Source organism: Artibeus jamaicensis, unplaced genomic scaffold, assembly GCF_021234435.1.
Source record: "Artibeus jamaicensis isolate MK-2021 breed Jamaican fruit bat unplaced genomic scaffold, CSHL_Jam_final contig_387, whole genome shotgun sequence".
NCBI lineage: Eukaryota > Metazoa > Chordata > Mammalia > Chiroptera > Phyllostomidae > Artibeus > Artibeus jamaicensis.
The window spans coordinates 36,172,491-36,189,353 of NW_026521812.1; positions in this window are offsets into that span (position 1 = coordinate 36,172,491).

Genomic DNA, 16,863 nt, shown 5'->3' on the forward strand with positions numbered 1-16,863 from the left:
AACCCAAACAGTCTGACATCAGAGTCCAAGCTCTCAAACTCTGGCCAGAGAGCCTCTTGAAGTGTGTGAAATCCCTCTGGCTGATTTGACTCTCTAAGAGGCTTTAGCTTATTCCTCAAAGTGAGGTGAAGAAGGAACAGTCCCCACCTCAATCACGGAACACATTTCTGGTGCTGGCTTCTCGAGTATGAAGATTTTGATAACAAAAGGTATCATTGAAACATCCTTTTTTTAGTAGTGGCATTACCACTTTGAAAACATTCAAACGGGTGTGTTTTGTCCTATGAATGTGCCTTGGAGTCATGTGCCTCGCTTATTTTACAAGCATCCTGATTTTTCAAATTTGACTGACCTCTTCCAATCCTTGAAGGAGAAAAAAATCCGCCTTGCACTTATATAGTGTTTGCATTTCAAAGTTTTCTTCAGTATCACTTTGCCGTAGATTTGCTACCAGGGAAACTGGGAAAGATGAAGTAAATGTTGGTATATGTATCTGTGTTATATTTATATTTTATGCTCTTAGTGAATCTAAACTTAAACTTACAGAGTGTGCGAAAGGTAGTTTTATGCTAAGAAATGAATGCAGATTCATAAAAATTAGAATATATGATTGAGATGGGACATTTAAACTACTTCATTACAAACTGTTGCCTACTTCCCATGTCTTTCCTGAATAGAATATCTTAATTTATTATACAACCATATCGCTTTATCATGAGAAAAATAAAGGAGTGTTTTGAACTAGAGTCTCAATTACTGAAAAGTCTTTTTAAAATTAATTAATTTATTTAATCATTGTTCAAGTGCAGTTTTCTGTCTTTTACTCCCAGCCCAGCCCACCTCCCCCTGTGCTCCCCACCTCCCTCGCATTTCTACCCCCCCTACTTAAACCATCTTTCATTCATTTATACTTCTATGCTTTCTTACTTCCACCCAATGGGTGTGCACTGAAGTATACCTGCCTTTGCTTTTAAAAATTGGATTTTTGACAGCACTTGTCTCAATCTATACCTAATTTAGTATAATTACTACCAATGACTTTCTCGTGCCACACTCAATTTTTCCCAGGAGCATAGGAAATGTTTGTAGGTGTTTGGATGCTTTTAGACACATAGAATTGTCATAAGAAGGTTCATACATTAGTTGCAGTGACTGGCCACAGGACTAGCAGAACAGAATAGCTTTACAGTACTCAGATGCCACACTCCCATGTTCCAATGCAGGAACTATTTTAAGACCAGAGTTGAATGGAAAAATTCAGAAGCTTACATTGGAGTTTGCAATAAGGATTAGAATTTGATTATTTTTATAGCCAATATTTTTGGAGAGAAGAACTTGGTTGTGATCATTTCATAATACCAAGGTTGCTTGTATATCTTGTAGTTTGGTTGGGAAGCTACTATCTTCAACAGGAGTTAGGACTTTCTGTATGAAAGCAAAACCATAAGGCATTTGGAAGGAAATAGAATAATGATGCTGATAATGCTTGCAATCTGTCTTGGGTATGTGGGAAAATAAACATTTAGTGAGTGACTAGGGAGTTTTTAGACTGGGAGGAGAAATGAGCATTTCCATTGTTAAGTGTTGTTTTGCATGGGAAGGGGAAGCAAGGGCTCAACTTTACTACTTTTGTAGATAGCCTCTTTCAAACTCAGTAAAAATAGTCTGATTTCCTTAACTTTCTTCTTCCAGGGATGTGGGCTGCTTCATTTTTAAAGAATGGAAATACAAATTTGGAGTCAGCATACATTTCATGTGTCTGAGACTGTTCAAGATCTGGTTGGATCTTGCTTTTTGCCCATAGCATTTCTAGGCCCAGTACAGTTGCTTTTCCTCCATTGTTTTCTCCTGGGTGTGCAAATGAGCCACAGGCCTGCCTGTGTCCATCAGGGATGCAGAGGTTGTCAAAAGCCCTCCAGACAGAAACCTATTTGGTTTTGCGGAAAGGGAAGAAATAAATTCCATAATATAACTCCAACTTTTCCTTTAAAATAAGGCAGATCCATAAATTAGTCAAAAATTCTCATAGAATTCTTAGCAGACCAGTGGTATATGAGGGCCATGATAAAAAATAAATAAAGGTGTTTTTAAAACCAACATTCCAGGGAAACACATTCTAATGAGTATTGCCCTCTTCAAAGCCATTACCTGGGGACTCTCCTCCATTTCAACAGTGCTGCCACAGCTCAAAACTGTGCTGATGTTCTTGGAATTGCCTTCAGAGTTAGCTTATGAATCACATTAGAAAATCATTCCTTTGTGGTTATACCTCCTAAAGTTCCATGAAGGGAATAGGAACAACAAAACGAAACAAATGAGGTGCGGCTTTTGTGACACATAAAACCAGCTAAAAAGATGACCTTTGTGTCCTACCCAGAATTCTAAATAGCTGAATGTCCTTTGGATATACAATAGAAAGAAAAATAGGTGACTTTTACAGAGAAGTATATGTACCCAGTTGGACAGGTTTCCATAACATCTGGAAACAAAGAAAGTATGTTTTTATAGTTTGTAGATGAGTTTAGTGTTACATATATTCACTTGTGTTTCCTGACTGGACAGATACTTTTGTACAATAGAATCATCAGTGGGAGGTCAAATTATTCTATAAGGAGGGTGATCTATTTATTCCCCTGCCAACAACTTCTGTGACTTCATTATCATTAACCACATGGGTCACTATCATAGTTCACACCATTATCAGTTCTCACCCTCATTGCTTCTTTTCCCTCTTACCACATCTGTGTGTCTCTGATCCATTGCCTAATTGTGTACATCTGAATATGGCACTTCCTGTTCAAACCTTGCAATGACTACCTTTACTTTTAAGATGAAGTTCCCTACTTATCATCTTCAACTTCATCCCAGTTTGTCCCCTTATACACTTTAGATTGGCTCATCTAGTCTTGACATATTTCCACTTTCCCCACTTGATCTCTAGACTAATGAACTGGCTTCCAGGAAAACACTGTTCTCTACCTAGTTTCTGGATCTGCATGCATGCTCCGCAATACATGCTACCTCAAACATCTATCCATGAGTTTAATGTACAGAACAGCTATCATTCCCCAGCAGTCTCCTCCTATTCCAAAGCAAGACATAGCAATGCATCTTTCCACTATTGGTTATAGATACCTAGTGTGCATTATTTAAAATGCCAGTTTTAAACAATATTGCAGGCCATTATTCACTAGGTCACTTTATGTCCAAGAATGCATATTATTTAAAAATCATTTCAGGGAACTCAAATACAGGTTTTAATATATTTGGGTTATCCTCCAATTGACCTTAATTATTGGAGGAGAAAATTTTGGTCCTTCTTTAAAACTCTTACTATTAATAGATGATTAAGTATAACTTTAACCTAAGTAAAATCTTGGAAAAGAATTGTTGAATAATTCTCTTGATATATCAATAAGCCCAGTTATCTTATTTTAGTAGATAGAGCCCAAAGCTCTTTGTAAATAATTATATCTTCTGTTGTGCATACACACAATGCTGCATTTCCCACCAAAAGGAGAAGCACTACATTCTTCTCTATAAATCCAGGCTGGTCTTGTGACAGTTTTGGATGATGCGATGCAAAGGAAGTAACATTTAAAGGCTTCTGAGTGTGAGCCAGCATTAACACAGTCCGGCCACTTCAGTGTCTTTCTCTTTTAGGATACTCTTGAAACCCAGATGCCATGCAATGAGAAGCCCGGGCCACAGGGAGGGGCTATGCATGTGTGCTCTGGTCAACGGCTCCAAATGAGCTTCCCACTGACAGCCAGCATCAGCTGCCTGCCAACTGCAAGTGCCGTCTTGAACCATGGCTGTTGGTTCAAACCTTCAGAAGATTGCAGTCCTAGCAAACATCAGGAGGGACAGAAGACCATCTGGCTGAGTCCATTAGTGCAGAAATATGAGAAGTAATAAAACATACTTTTATGCAGAAATATGAGAAGTAATAAAACATACTGTTCTTCTATGCCAGTATGTACCAATAGGAAACTGAAACCCACATCCATTCTTTACTTTACTACTTTCACCTCCCATGGGAAACTATCCTCCAATTTTAAAGGGTGATATAATGATTAACCATAGTCATTAAGTGAAGCTAACACACAGCTTTTTACTAGCCTATCTATTTTTGCTTGTTTGCATTTGAACACAAATTAGCCTTATACAGATGCCTGTGGTGCTCATATTATGGGTCTTTGGCCCACCCCTGACATCAGCTGCAGCACAAGTGGCGGTTCCAGCTTACCTTGTGTTGACTCTCAGCATCCTATCCCAATCTTAGATTATGTGTCTTTCCTCATTCTGGGCCTAATCTTCTCTACTTAGAGAGAGCTTGTTTGGCTATTGCAAAAGCACATTTTTAACTTTCCTAGGTTGATCCTTCAACCAATGGAGCAGCTGAGAATGAACAAATATTCCAGTTTCCCAAGTTTCAAATTAAAAATTCTGAATTATTTCATGGCATTTCTATATACCCTGGTTGAAAGAAGATCATTGTCTGGGTAGCATCCTGATTCACTTTCATTGACTTTTCCTGCTCCATTCCCCACATTCTCTTACTCCTGCTTCTGAGCTGATCTCACAGATCTTGGGCTCATTAGGAAATCTCCGCAGTCTTGGTCTCTGGCACTCTTTTCACAGGAGGCCAGATGGACATGGTTACTTAAGAGCTAACCTCATGGACTGATGTCTGTGATGTTGGTGTCTACCTCAAATTTAAATTAAAGTCCTACCCCCCAGCATGGTCATATTTGGAAATGGGGTTTCCAAGGAACTTAATTCAGGTTAAATGAAGCCACAAGGGTGGGGCCCAGTCCAACAGAATGAGTGTTCTTATAAGAAAAGAGACAGATACCGAAGATCTCTCTCTTTCTCTGGGCTCATACCCCACGGAATGTGAGGCTGTGTGAGGCTGTGGTGTCCTCTCGCTGTCTTCCTCAGTTCCTATAGATTTATGCTGATGGATTTCTCGAGGGTCCTTTTTTCCTTGGGCCATTGTTAGACAAAAAGTTGTTTCATAGCCCCTCTCTTTTCCCTTATACCAGAGGAAAGCTCACGACCCGCATGACACTTTCTGAGTGGTTTTGCTGCTAGCAACACTCATAACTTTAAGATACAAGAAGATTTGTTTTACTGAATTTTTGCTTCATAAGTGTGCTTATGGTGTTTTTAAGGCCAGCCCCGGTTCACTTTTGTTCTTTCATCAGTTTTGCCCTCTTGCTTTTAGATCTTTCAAAAAAAGATGAAAGTTGTTACATTAGCTCTTTATTCTCAGGGAAGATGTTTCCTTGCTCACTGTGGTAGTCATTAAGAAAACTCAGATCATTTTACATGGTGAGATTTAAGTTAAACAGAGTATGAGGAAACCTGAAACTTTGTTGCTTCCCATCTCTAGTATTTTGTTTCTCATAAACTCAACATTTCTGAATCAGCCCCTCAGTATTTCTTCTCTTGTGAATGTTACCAGACCCACATTTAATGACAGACGCTTCCTTTTACTACTTCTAACATCATTCTCTACATCACAGGTTAAAATTCAGGTGTCCTATAATTCCAGGTCATTTAGATTAGATAAGACCTTTAAGTAATTTCTTGGACATATTCATTATAAAAAGTGCATGATAATTATTTTTAACATTATTATACAGTTAACTTTTACATATTTATATGTAAACTTAAATAATGCAACATACTGGCAAATAGACAAAGAAAACCATGTAATATTTATCGCCAATGTTATGCTATATTAAGGACTTTACTTATGTTAAATGCAATCTTCAAAATAATCTTTTTACAATAGGTGTTTTATTATTTCTGTTTTATCGTGAGCTGACTGAAGCTCAGACATATAGAGAACCCTTTCTACCATCTCAGAGAGAGTAAGTAGTGAGATTAGGGATTTAAGTCTCTCATTATTTTATTAGAGTATGTCATACTTCAACTTAAAATAAAATAGTATATAGGTTGATATTTAAGGCAAGTCCATGATAAAACTGTTTTAGTCAAGAAATCATGCGGTGACCTCCTTGCACAGAGGTCACAGATTCTGCAAATAGAACAAAGTATCTACCAAAAGGAAAGCAGTGGGCTCCGTGGTCTGCGAGTAGTGGTAAGGCAAGGCTGTGTCTCAACAGGGAGAGCAAGTCTCTGAGGGTCAATTTCAGAGTCCTCATCTGTAAAACAAATTTTATCTTTTTTATGATTCAAAGTAGAATACAACATTTATGAAACCAAGAAAATATAACTCATTCCTTGTGATTTTATTTTCCTTACAAAAGTTTTGAAAATGAAGATTCTAAATGGTATATGGTTACAAGGTTCAGACAGTTCTAAACTTTCATATTCTCGACTTCATTCATAAATGATTTACTGTGACCACAGACAGAGACCTTTTTCTTTTTCTCCGTGGCCGGAAGCTGAGCTTTCCTTCTTCTCCTTTTTCTGCCCCTGACTTTGGTCTCTTTCATGTTTAATGACACGTCATTAACCCTTTTGCAGAACTTTGTCTCATTTTTTTTCCCCAAGAAGGTTTCCAAGTGAGAGAAGGAAGGTGTCAGAGGCCAAAGAGCCAAACTTCTTGTGTCATAGAGGATATTTGACAGCTTTGGGGAGTAAAGATGTTCCTGGATGAGTAACCAGAAAAATGGGCTTCCTCTTTTAAAATGAACATCTTCCTCAGAACTTATCTTAGGTCTGTACACACAAAAAGGCAATACAGGTACTCATCCAGACAGTGAGTGAAACTACATAAACTTGTCAACAAATGGAATGACAAATATCACAAAGTTTTGGCACATTCTGGAGAAGAGCACAAGGGCACTAAATTCTGGTAGTAAAAGCTTCTCAGAGAAACCAGGTTAGGGCCTCAGCCAAAGTTGCTTTTAAAAAATAATAACAGAAATTTGGTACTAAGTTTATGCATATTTCAGTGAATCAAATTACGGGCTTGGAAGTACTTTTTTGTATTATCTGGCCAAATCATTTTTTAAAACACATGCTTAAATAAATACTATGCCCAGAGTCATAAAGCAAATTAGAAGAGCAGAGACCACTTTTGCAGAGTTAGGTTTCTTGACAATTTTAAACTTTCCCTTTGCATTCAGTGTTTCTTTTGCCATTTTTGCTAGCAGCAAAATCTCTTAGAAAGACTCATGAGGGTCATTTGCTTTCCTCAGGTACAAGAGGACAGAGAGAGGCTATAAAACAACTTTCTGCCTAGCAGCGGCCCAAGGACAAGCAACACCCTGTACGAAACCATTAGGACAAATATAGAATCTTGGGGAAACAAAAATGGAATGGTCTCTCACATTTAAATTAAGATGAACTACAGAGCTGTGGAAAATTAGACTTTATTCCACCCTTTGCTTTAATCTGATTGCTAAAAATTTTTTTTGTAATGAACATTCACGGTTTATATAACAAAAAGGGAAGTAGAAGAGAAAGTATTTTCATTTTGCCATATTAAAAATTACTACTGTTGAAGGTTTTTAGAGTGAAAAGTGGGAGTTCCCATGACTACCTTCTCTGAGAGACCTACCGACTCCACGTCTGAGCCTTCATCTCTCTAGCCTGTTCCATGGGGTTACCACCTGTTCTCCAGGAACTCGGTACCAGGGGAAGCCTGTGAGGGCAGCGGCCACCTAGCCACAGGTAATGTTTCCTTGCCACTAAATCAGTACTCAAAATATAGGTTCCAATCAAAGACTTAAGTTAAAAACATTATGATCTCTGCTTCACATAGTGTCTCTAATCTGTACCACTTATCTATCCTGCATAACCCAAGACATCCTAGACTGAACTTCATGACACGTATACTATATTACTGCATATTCTACTAGTATATTTGTCTGTTTCCTTCCACCAGACTATGTGGAGGTTACACTAATTTTTATTATCTGTGTATTCTCACCATACTGCAGTGAATAGCCCAGACTAAATTAATTATTTGTTCCATTTGAAAGAAAAACAGGAAGAAAGGCAGGGAAGAAGTGGGAATAAAGAAATAAAGGAGAACATAAGCATTTTTACATTTATAGTTATAGTTTACTTTATAGTTTGATTAAATCCAACCTAAGAGCACTGTAACATTTAAAAATACACAAACATTATACCAACTTATAGTAATGAATTTGTGACAAACCCATAGCCACATTGCAAAACATTTATATATCTATATAACATAGGTCTTAAAACGAGACCTACCTATACATTTGGGTGTGCTAAATGGATCAAATTTACATCTAAGTTTGATGTGTACCGCTCTGCCTGGTTTCAGGAATTGTAAGTACCTCCCATGACTAAGGATGAGCAAGTGACCTCCAGAATGTGAGCCACAGGATACAAGGCTTGTCTCTGGTAGCAATCGCTGCCTCAGTTTCCTCTCCCTGCCCCCAAAGCATGGTGTATGTTGTTGATGGGTATGTACCCTCAGAGGATGGGCAACCTAAGCCAGACACGATCACTTGGGAGGCCTTCATGGAAGGACTTGGGGTGCTGCAACAAAGAGCGAGCAGTGGACCCTTGCCCCCAGGCTATGTGACATAGCCTGAGTTCCCATGTCCTCTGGGAGAAGCGCTTACTGGCTCTAATCCCCTTAAGCATGAATACCTGGTGGGGAGAGGTGCAGCTCCTTACCTTGCCAGAGAAGATCCCAGGGAAAAAAATCTGGCATCACAAAGAATTCCTGAAAAATCTGTGAAATCTGTTCTGCTAAGAGTGCTTTCATTCATATATTAAAGGTCCAAGCAAGAAACCCTAAAGTTTCTGCAAAACCTCCTTCCTGACAGACTCTGACTCAGACTGAGCCTTCAGATTTTTTGAAATGTTATCTAATCTTTGATCCTTGCCGCCCTATATTCCTGTGTATTACAACCCAATAAAACCCCCTCCGGGAAGGGGCTCAAGGCCTTTTTCCTCTGAGAAACTGGCCACTGCTCAAGGCCCTTCCCTTCTGAACGATCAGCCACCTCTCCTCCCCAAGCAGATCATGTCTTGTCTTGTTTACTTTCATCTGTGGTGGACGGGGGGACTTGTGGGAAAAGTTCCCTCCACATGGGTTTTAATCATAATTAACATTAACTATATTTTTATATTCTAAACTTTAAATTTTTTTAATTATTTTCTTTTTAAAAAAATTTATTTATTTTTAGAGAGAGGGGAAAGGAGAGAGAAAGAGGGAGAGATATATCAATATGTGGTTATCTCTAATGAGCCCCCTACTGGAGACCTGGCCCGCAACCCAGGCATGTGCTCCAACAGGGAATCGAATGGGTAAGTCTTTGGTTCACAGGCTGGCATTCAATCCACTGAGCCACACCAGCTGGGCTAAACTTCTTAAAAATATTGACCTTTAATGAAAGTGGAAAATAACTTTCACTGAAAATCAATTTTCTGACCACATGGTACAAGGTGGCATATCAAAAAAGAGTGGTCTCTCTATATCACTGATAAATTATTGTTTCCATCAATTTCATGTTAAATTAGTTAAATGTTATATTAACATGTTTGGTATCTGGTGGACTGTATTGATACTGAATATTGAAACAAAAGGAAGGGAGGGTGGGAGGGAGAGAGAGAGAATGGGTTTCATAAAATAAAATAATGAAACAATAAAATATTTGTTCAAGTTGTAGTTTCCTGTATTTTCCTGCTTATTTTACTACTTTTGCAGTTGTATCATATTTAGCTTTAATTCTTACCATAGCAACTTAAGCCTTTGCATTTTGTTCTCTCCTTGATGAAGATGTAAATCAGTTGGTTGCCAGTACCCTTTATTTACCCTCTATCTCTCTTCAAAACAATACAAATCTCAATATTTCTCATGTACATCTGATCTGATTGTTTTCTCAAGTCATTAGAAAATGCAGTAGAAAAAATGCAAGACAAGCTATACACTATTTTTAAGTATAGTTGATAATAGAATATTATGTTTAAGGAGTACAGCATGGTGCTTCAATATTTATTTATGGTGTGAATACCATAATGAGTCCATAACCATCTGTCATTGTTCAGAGTTATGACTGATTTGTCCCCAGTACTGTACACTGTGCCCTAGGTCTTGTTTATTTATAACAGGAAGTTTGAACCACTTATCCTCTCATCCCCATTCACTTTTTTCACCTGTTTTCCCAAACCCCTGTGCTCTGGCAACCTTAGTTTGTTTTTTGTATTTGTAAGTCAGTTTCTCTTTTGTTTCATTTGTTTGTTTTTGTTTAGTTGGGTTTTTTAGATTTCTCATATAAGTAATATCACATAATATTGCCTTTTTCTGTCTGACTTACTTCATTTAGCAAAGTTTCCTCTAGGTTCATTCATGTTTTCACAAATGGTTATTTTATTCTATTTTTTTTCCTGCTGAGTAATATTCCATTGTACATATATCACATCTTCTTTATCCATTAATGTATTGCTCTACATCCAGATTGCTACTCTATCTTGGCTATTGTGAAGAATGTTGCTATGAGCATAGGAGTGTGTATATCTATTCAAGTTAGTGTGCTCCTTTTCTTAGGATGAATACCCAAAAGTGGAATTGTTGGGTTGTTATTGTAGTTCTACTTTTAATTTTTTGAGAACCCTCCATACTGTTTTTCACAATGGCTGCATGCATTTACATGTTCATCAACAGAACACAAGTGCTGTTTTTCTCATATCCTCACTGACACTTGCTGTTTGCTGACATTTTGACAATACTCATGACAGGTGCGAGGTGGTACCTCACTGTAGTTTTGATTTGCATTTTTTGAGAATTAGTAATGTTGAGCATCTTTTCATATGTTTGTTAGAATTTTATGTCTTCTTCGGAAAAATATCTTTTTCAATTATCTCCTATTTTTAATTTGATTATTTTTATATTGAGTTTTATGATTTTTGATATATTTTGGATATTATTCCTTACAGAATATGTATTTTGAAAATATCTTCTCCAATTCAGCAGGTTTTCTTTTTGTCTTGTTGATGGTTCCCTTTGCTGTGCAAAACTTTTCATTTTGATGAAGTCCCATTTGTTTATTCATTTTCAATAGTTCATTTCTAAAAATACCATTTGTTTACTTTTGCTTTTGTTTGCATTGCTCAGGGAGATACATCAAAAAATATACTGTCAAGATTGATGTCAAATAATTTGCTTCCAGTGTTTTCTTCTAGGAGGTATATGGTTCAGGTCTCCAGGCCAGGATTACTCTGATACCAAAACCAAACACACTACAAAAAAGAAAGAAAATTACAGGTTAATATCTTCAACATAGATACAGAAATTCTTTACAAAATATTAGCAAGCCAAATTCAACAATACATTTAAATAATATACACCATGATCAAGTGAGATTTATTTTCATAATATTCCTCAATATCCACCAACAAAACAATGTGATACACATTAACATAACCAAGCATAACAACCATGATCACCGCAATAGATGCATTCAAAGCTTTGAAAAAAATCACACACATTTATGATAAAAAATTCTCTTCAAAGTGAGTATAGAGGGAACATGCCTCAGCATAATAAAAACTACATACATAAACCCACAGCTAACAACATATCAATGGCAAAATGCTAAAAGCTTTTTCTTTAAAATCAGGAATGAGAAAAGGATACCTACTCTCATACGTTTTATTCAACATGATTTCAGAAGTTCTAAATACAGCAATCAAACCAAAAATAATAAATAAAAGGCATCCACATTGGAAAGAAGTAAAACCATCACTATTTGCAAATGACATGATACTGTATATAGAAAACCCTAAAGATTCCACCAAAAACTATTAGAAATAATAAGTTAATTCAAAAAAGTTATGATACAAAATTAATATGTAGGCTACATTTTACACATTAATAAGCTATCAAATAGAGAAATCAAAAATATAATTTCATGTACACTGCATCAAAAACAATAACATACCTGGGAATAATTTCAACTAAGATGATTAAAGACTAGTTCTCTAAAATAATAAAACATTGGCCCTCACTGGTATGGCACAGTGGGTTGGGCATTGTCCCACAAGCTCAAAGGTTCAAGTCCTGGTCAGGGCACATGCCTGGGATGCACTCGAAGTTCCAAGTTGGGGGCATGTGAGAGGCAACTGCCCAAAATTACATTGGGGTTTCACTCTTTCTCTCTCCCTTTCCTTCTTGGTAAAAATAAATAAATAAAATATTTTAAAAATAATAATAAGGCTGATGAAAGAAATTAGAGATGACATAAATAAATGAAAAGATATTTTGTGCTCATGGATTGAAAGGATTAATATATTTTATATGTCCAAACTACTGATGCGATCTGCAGACTTAATGTATTCCCTATCAGAATTCCAAAGGTACTTTCAAAGAAATAAAACAAGCAAGTCTAAATTTTTTATGTAACCATAAGTGATCCATAGAGCTAAAGCAGCCTTGAGAAAGAAGAACAAAGCTAGAAGTATCATCCTTCCTTATTTCAAAATATACTACAAAGTTTTAATAATCAAAACATTGTGGTACTGGCACAAAACAGACACATAGATAAGTAGAACGGAATAGGATCCCAGAAGTAAAGGCATGCTTAGATGGTAAAGTAATTAATCTATGACAAAAGAGGCAAGAACATACAATGGGGAAATGCCAGTTCCTTCAATAAATGGTGTTGGTAAAACTGAAAAGACAATGCAAGGAATAAAACTGGACCACTTTTTTATACTGTATACCAAAATAAATTCAAAATGAATTAAAGATTTAAATATAATACCTAAAATTGTATAGTCTTATACTCAGTCTACCACATATATGTATTTCTTTTCATAAAGTACTTTAATAGTTGAAACTATATTGTATGATATAAATTGATGCACACAATGTTATGAAGAAAAATAATAAACAGGCATGTATTTATACTTGATTTTCATTGTGTTTTATTTTATTTACAATAACTGTAGCTGTAGTTTTAATTTGAGGAAAAGTTGCAAAGCAATCACTGTGAAATTTTTTTGTGATCATTTTTATGTACTTAAGCATCTTCTCATTGGTGAAAGGAAGAAGGAAGTATGAATTGAGAAATCTGTACATCCTAGTAAAATGCCAGTAATTTAAGTCCATTCACTCAATAATCCAGCTCTTACTAAATCTGACCAAAAATATTCACATTGAAAATTTGTGAAATTAACAGAACCTTTTATGTCTAGTAATTATTTTAAAACTAATCTTTTGAAAAATGACCAATGCTCACAAATTAAAATAAATTAATTAATCCACCTATGGACTATGACTGTGTTCATTTGAATATGAAAAAGTGTTGTCCTATTCCATCGGATGTGAAATTTTCTCTAGAGTTAGTTTTTTAGTGCATCACCATCATTAGCTTGAGTTTCATTGTCCTACACCTGGACTCTTTCACTAGCTTAGATACCAGCATTTATTAGAGGGTTCTAACCAGATGCAGCAAGCAGCAAAGATGTCACATGCCATGTGGGACTGTAATACAGTGCACCTGACAACTGGCAGAGCCCTTGGAAATGAGGCTTAATGGTTAAATGAGTGCAATTAAGTGAGCTGTTGCATCTCTGCTGCCCCTGAGTACGAGAATGCTTAATGTGACTCATCAGCCTCATTCCAAGTTACAGGCGCTTAGAAACTGAACGAGCATAAACAGCAAAAACCACAGTAAATCAGTGGCACAAAAGAATTTATAAATATAAGAAAGATAAGCAATTTTGGTCTGCTGGTTTCTTTTCAGTAATACAGCTTAGCATTACACAGAATAGTGATACTAGAATCACTTCCAATTTAACACATTTACCTTTGCTCTATTACAAGTTCATAAAAATGTTATCTCCCTTTGTTAGAGCAGGCTAACCATTTGTAAGCCATGCCTTCTCAGGGAGGACAGGAACGTCTTTCAATTCCACTGCCAAGCTCAAAACGAGATTGCTAAATTCAGGTTAAGAAATAGTTCTGCATTGACCTACGCTGCAAGTCCTATCCAACAGTCATTTTGAAACAATCAATAGTATAGGAAGCCAAAAGTCCAAGATTACAGAAATTGCGCATTTGGACAGGCAGGCCAAAAAAAGAAGCCAGAACATTATTTTCTGCTTCTCTGATCAATTGTTGTCCTCGGGGGTGGAGAAAGGAAGAAAATATCAACTTTCTCAACTCACAGACAATAAAGCCATAATTTTAACTTTTATCAGAAAAAAATACAACTTGGTAAACAGAAAGGAAGATTTCAGACAGAAGGCTGTGTGGACAACCTTGAAGAGGTTTGAAGCAAAGACATAAGATAATCTGTGCTAAAGGCAGCAAGTGTAGACAAAAATAAAAGTGATTAACTAGCATGAGCTAAGCCTTTCTATTACAGGACATAGAAAGTATTCTCTTGCTCCAAAATTCTTTTGCACAGAAAGGAAATTACTTTACTGAAAAATAGTAAAAGAAAGAATGAGTATCTAATCATGATTTTCAACTTTAACAAAATTTAAAATCCCAAAATATGCTATGTAAATAAAATAGTGTGAATAGGCTGAATCAACACTGCTAAGATTGACATAGAAATTTTAGACTTGACTAGATTTTGTCTGAAGGTTCACTTGATTAGAAAATTATATATATATATATATGTGTGTGTGTGTGTGTATAGATATATACGTATATACATATGCTGAAGTAAAACTAAAATTTAACTAAGGGTAAGAAATTAATGTTACCTATTAGGCAGAAATCTGATAAATTTAATTATGGGAAGATTTTATGTATTGTACATTGATATTTCTATGGCATTCTACAGTCTTTTCCCACAAGAAAAATTAGCAATAAGTAAAAACTAAGAGAATATAGTATTATGCATCTCTGATATATAAAAACGGAGACAAAGGCACTCCGTGAGGTCGATGGGATGCAAACACATGTGGTGTCTGCTGGAGCAGATGGCCCAGTTGATGAGAATTTCAGACAGTTTGCAGCCAGACTTCAGGTCCAAAGTCAGCTCATTGAGAGAAAGAAAAAAAAAGAAAGAAAAAAAAGAAACCCATAAAACACCAACCCGAGAAAGCTTAACTGAACAAAAATATATATACCAAATTCTAGCCATTGGCTCATTGAGCTTTCACATTTTTATTTCTGAAAATAGCCTGAAAAGGAAGATCACAATGAAGAATATGATAACTGAAAGACTTAGTTTTAGTATAATGATCAACCCTACTTTTCATTTATGAAAATTAATTTGGTCACTTAGTAAATGTAACATTGTACAAATTTCATACTCACTGAGTGAGAGAGATGACTTTTATTTTTGTCATACATTAACTAATGGATGGTTAACAGTTGGCACATGGCATATGGTGGGTGCTCCTTTCACACCACCATAAACCACGCTGCAGAACGCTACATCACCCTTCTAAGAAGGCTTTTCTTCTCCTTCCTTCCATGTGGCATTCAATTCTAAAATAGGTTTTTCTGCACACACTCAGTATCTCTGATCAGTATTCCATAGCTGGGAATCAGATGTGACTGCAGTTTCCAGTAAACCTTCAATTCCCATCTGGGTCTGTACAGGTTTCATCTGTAGGTATGCATTTTCACAGGATATGGGATTTCCAGTGAGATCAAGTGGAAAGTAAACTCATCAGTGTGCCTCATGTACAACACCCCATGAAAGCAGAACTTTAAGGCTGGTTTATCTAGGTCTAACCAACCTCCCTAGTTCAACTCACTTATCTATTCAGGAATTTGACCTTAGAAAGGCATCAGCAGAACAAAGGCAGATCAAAGTTAAACAAAGAGAATTTTGCCATTACTTCTAATATGTAATTAGACTGCCAACTCCAAGGCTCAGTAGTGTAGATTTAAGAAATGAATTACATGAGTGTCATTAGTTCTGACTGTTAGGTAGCCTCACTCTCTCTCATATTAATTTTTTGAAGACATGTTTCTTGGTTAAAGGTATTTGCTTAAGTCATACAGTGAATTTTTTGTCCATAAACATGAAGACAAAAGATTTAGTAGTAATCCATTGTTATTCTCAATTCTACAGTTCAGAGGAAAGGTTTTGCCTGAAAATTCCCAGCCTCCAAGGACCTCATGCTAGTGAATGTTGGATGATGGCTTAGTGAAGTTTTTGTCTCCTCTTTTAGTTGTCTACATCTACTAAGCAGTTTATAAACATTTTTTCTTGTTTAAAAATGTAACAAACTTCCTGTTTAATAAAATAACTGGAAAGCATTTATTTTAAAAAAACATTTTAGAGAGAGGTTTTAGGTTCACAGCAAATTAAGCAAAAACTGCAGAGTCCCCATGCACTCTCTGCCCCTGTACATACAGTCTCCCCCACTATCAATATTCCCAACCAGAGTGGTACCTCTGTGACAACTGATGAACCTATATTGATGTATCATTGTTACCCAAAGTCCATAGTGTACATCAGAGTTTGCTCTCACTGTTGTAGAATAAATATATTAATTGTTTCATAATGAGTAGTGTCACTGCCTTAAAAATCCTCTGTAGTATACCTTTTCATCCATCCCTCCTTCATAACTCTTGGCAATCACTGATCTTTTTTACTACCCCCATAGTTTTGCTTTTTCTAGAATGCCAGATAGTTGAAGTTATATAGTAAGTAGTCTGCTCATATTGGATTTTTTCACTTAGTAATATTAATTTAAGTTTGTCCATGTCCTTCCATGGCTTGCTAGCTCCTCACTTCTTAGTGCTGAGTAATATTCCATTGTCTGTATGTACCAGATAATTTATCCTGTCACCTACTGAAGGATATTTTGGTAACTTTCAAGTGTAGACAATTATGAATGAAGCTGCTATAAAGATCAGTGTACAGGTTTTTGTGTGGATATAAGTTTCCATTCCTTTGGGCAAATACCAAGAAGCACAATGCC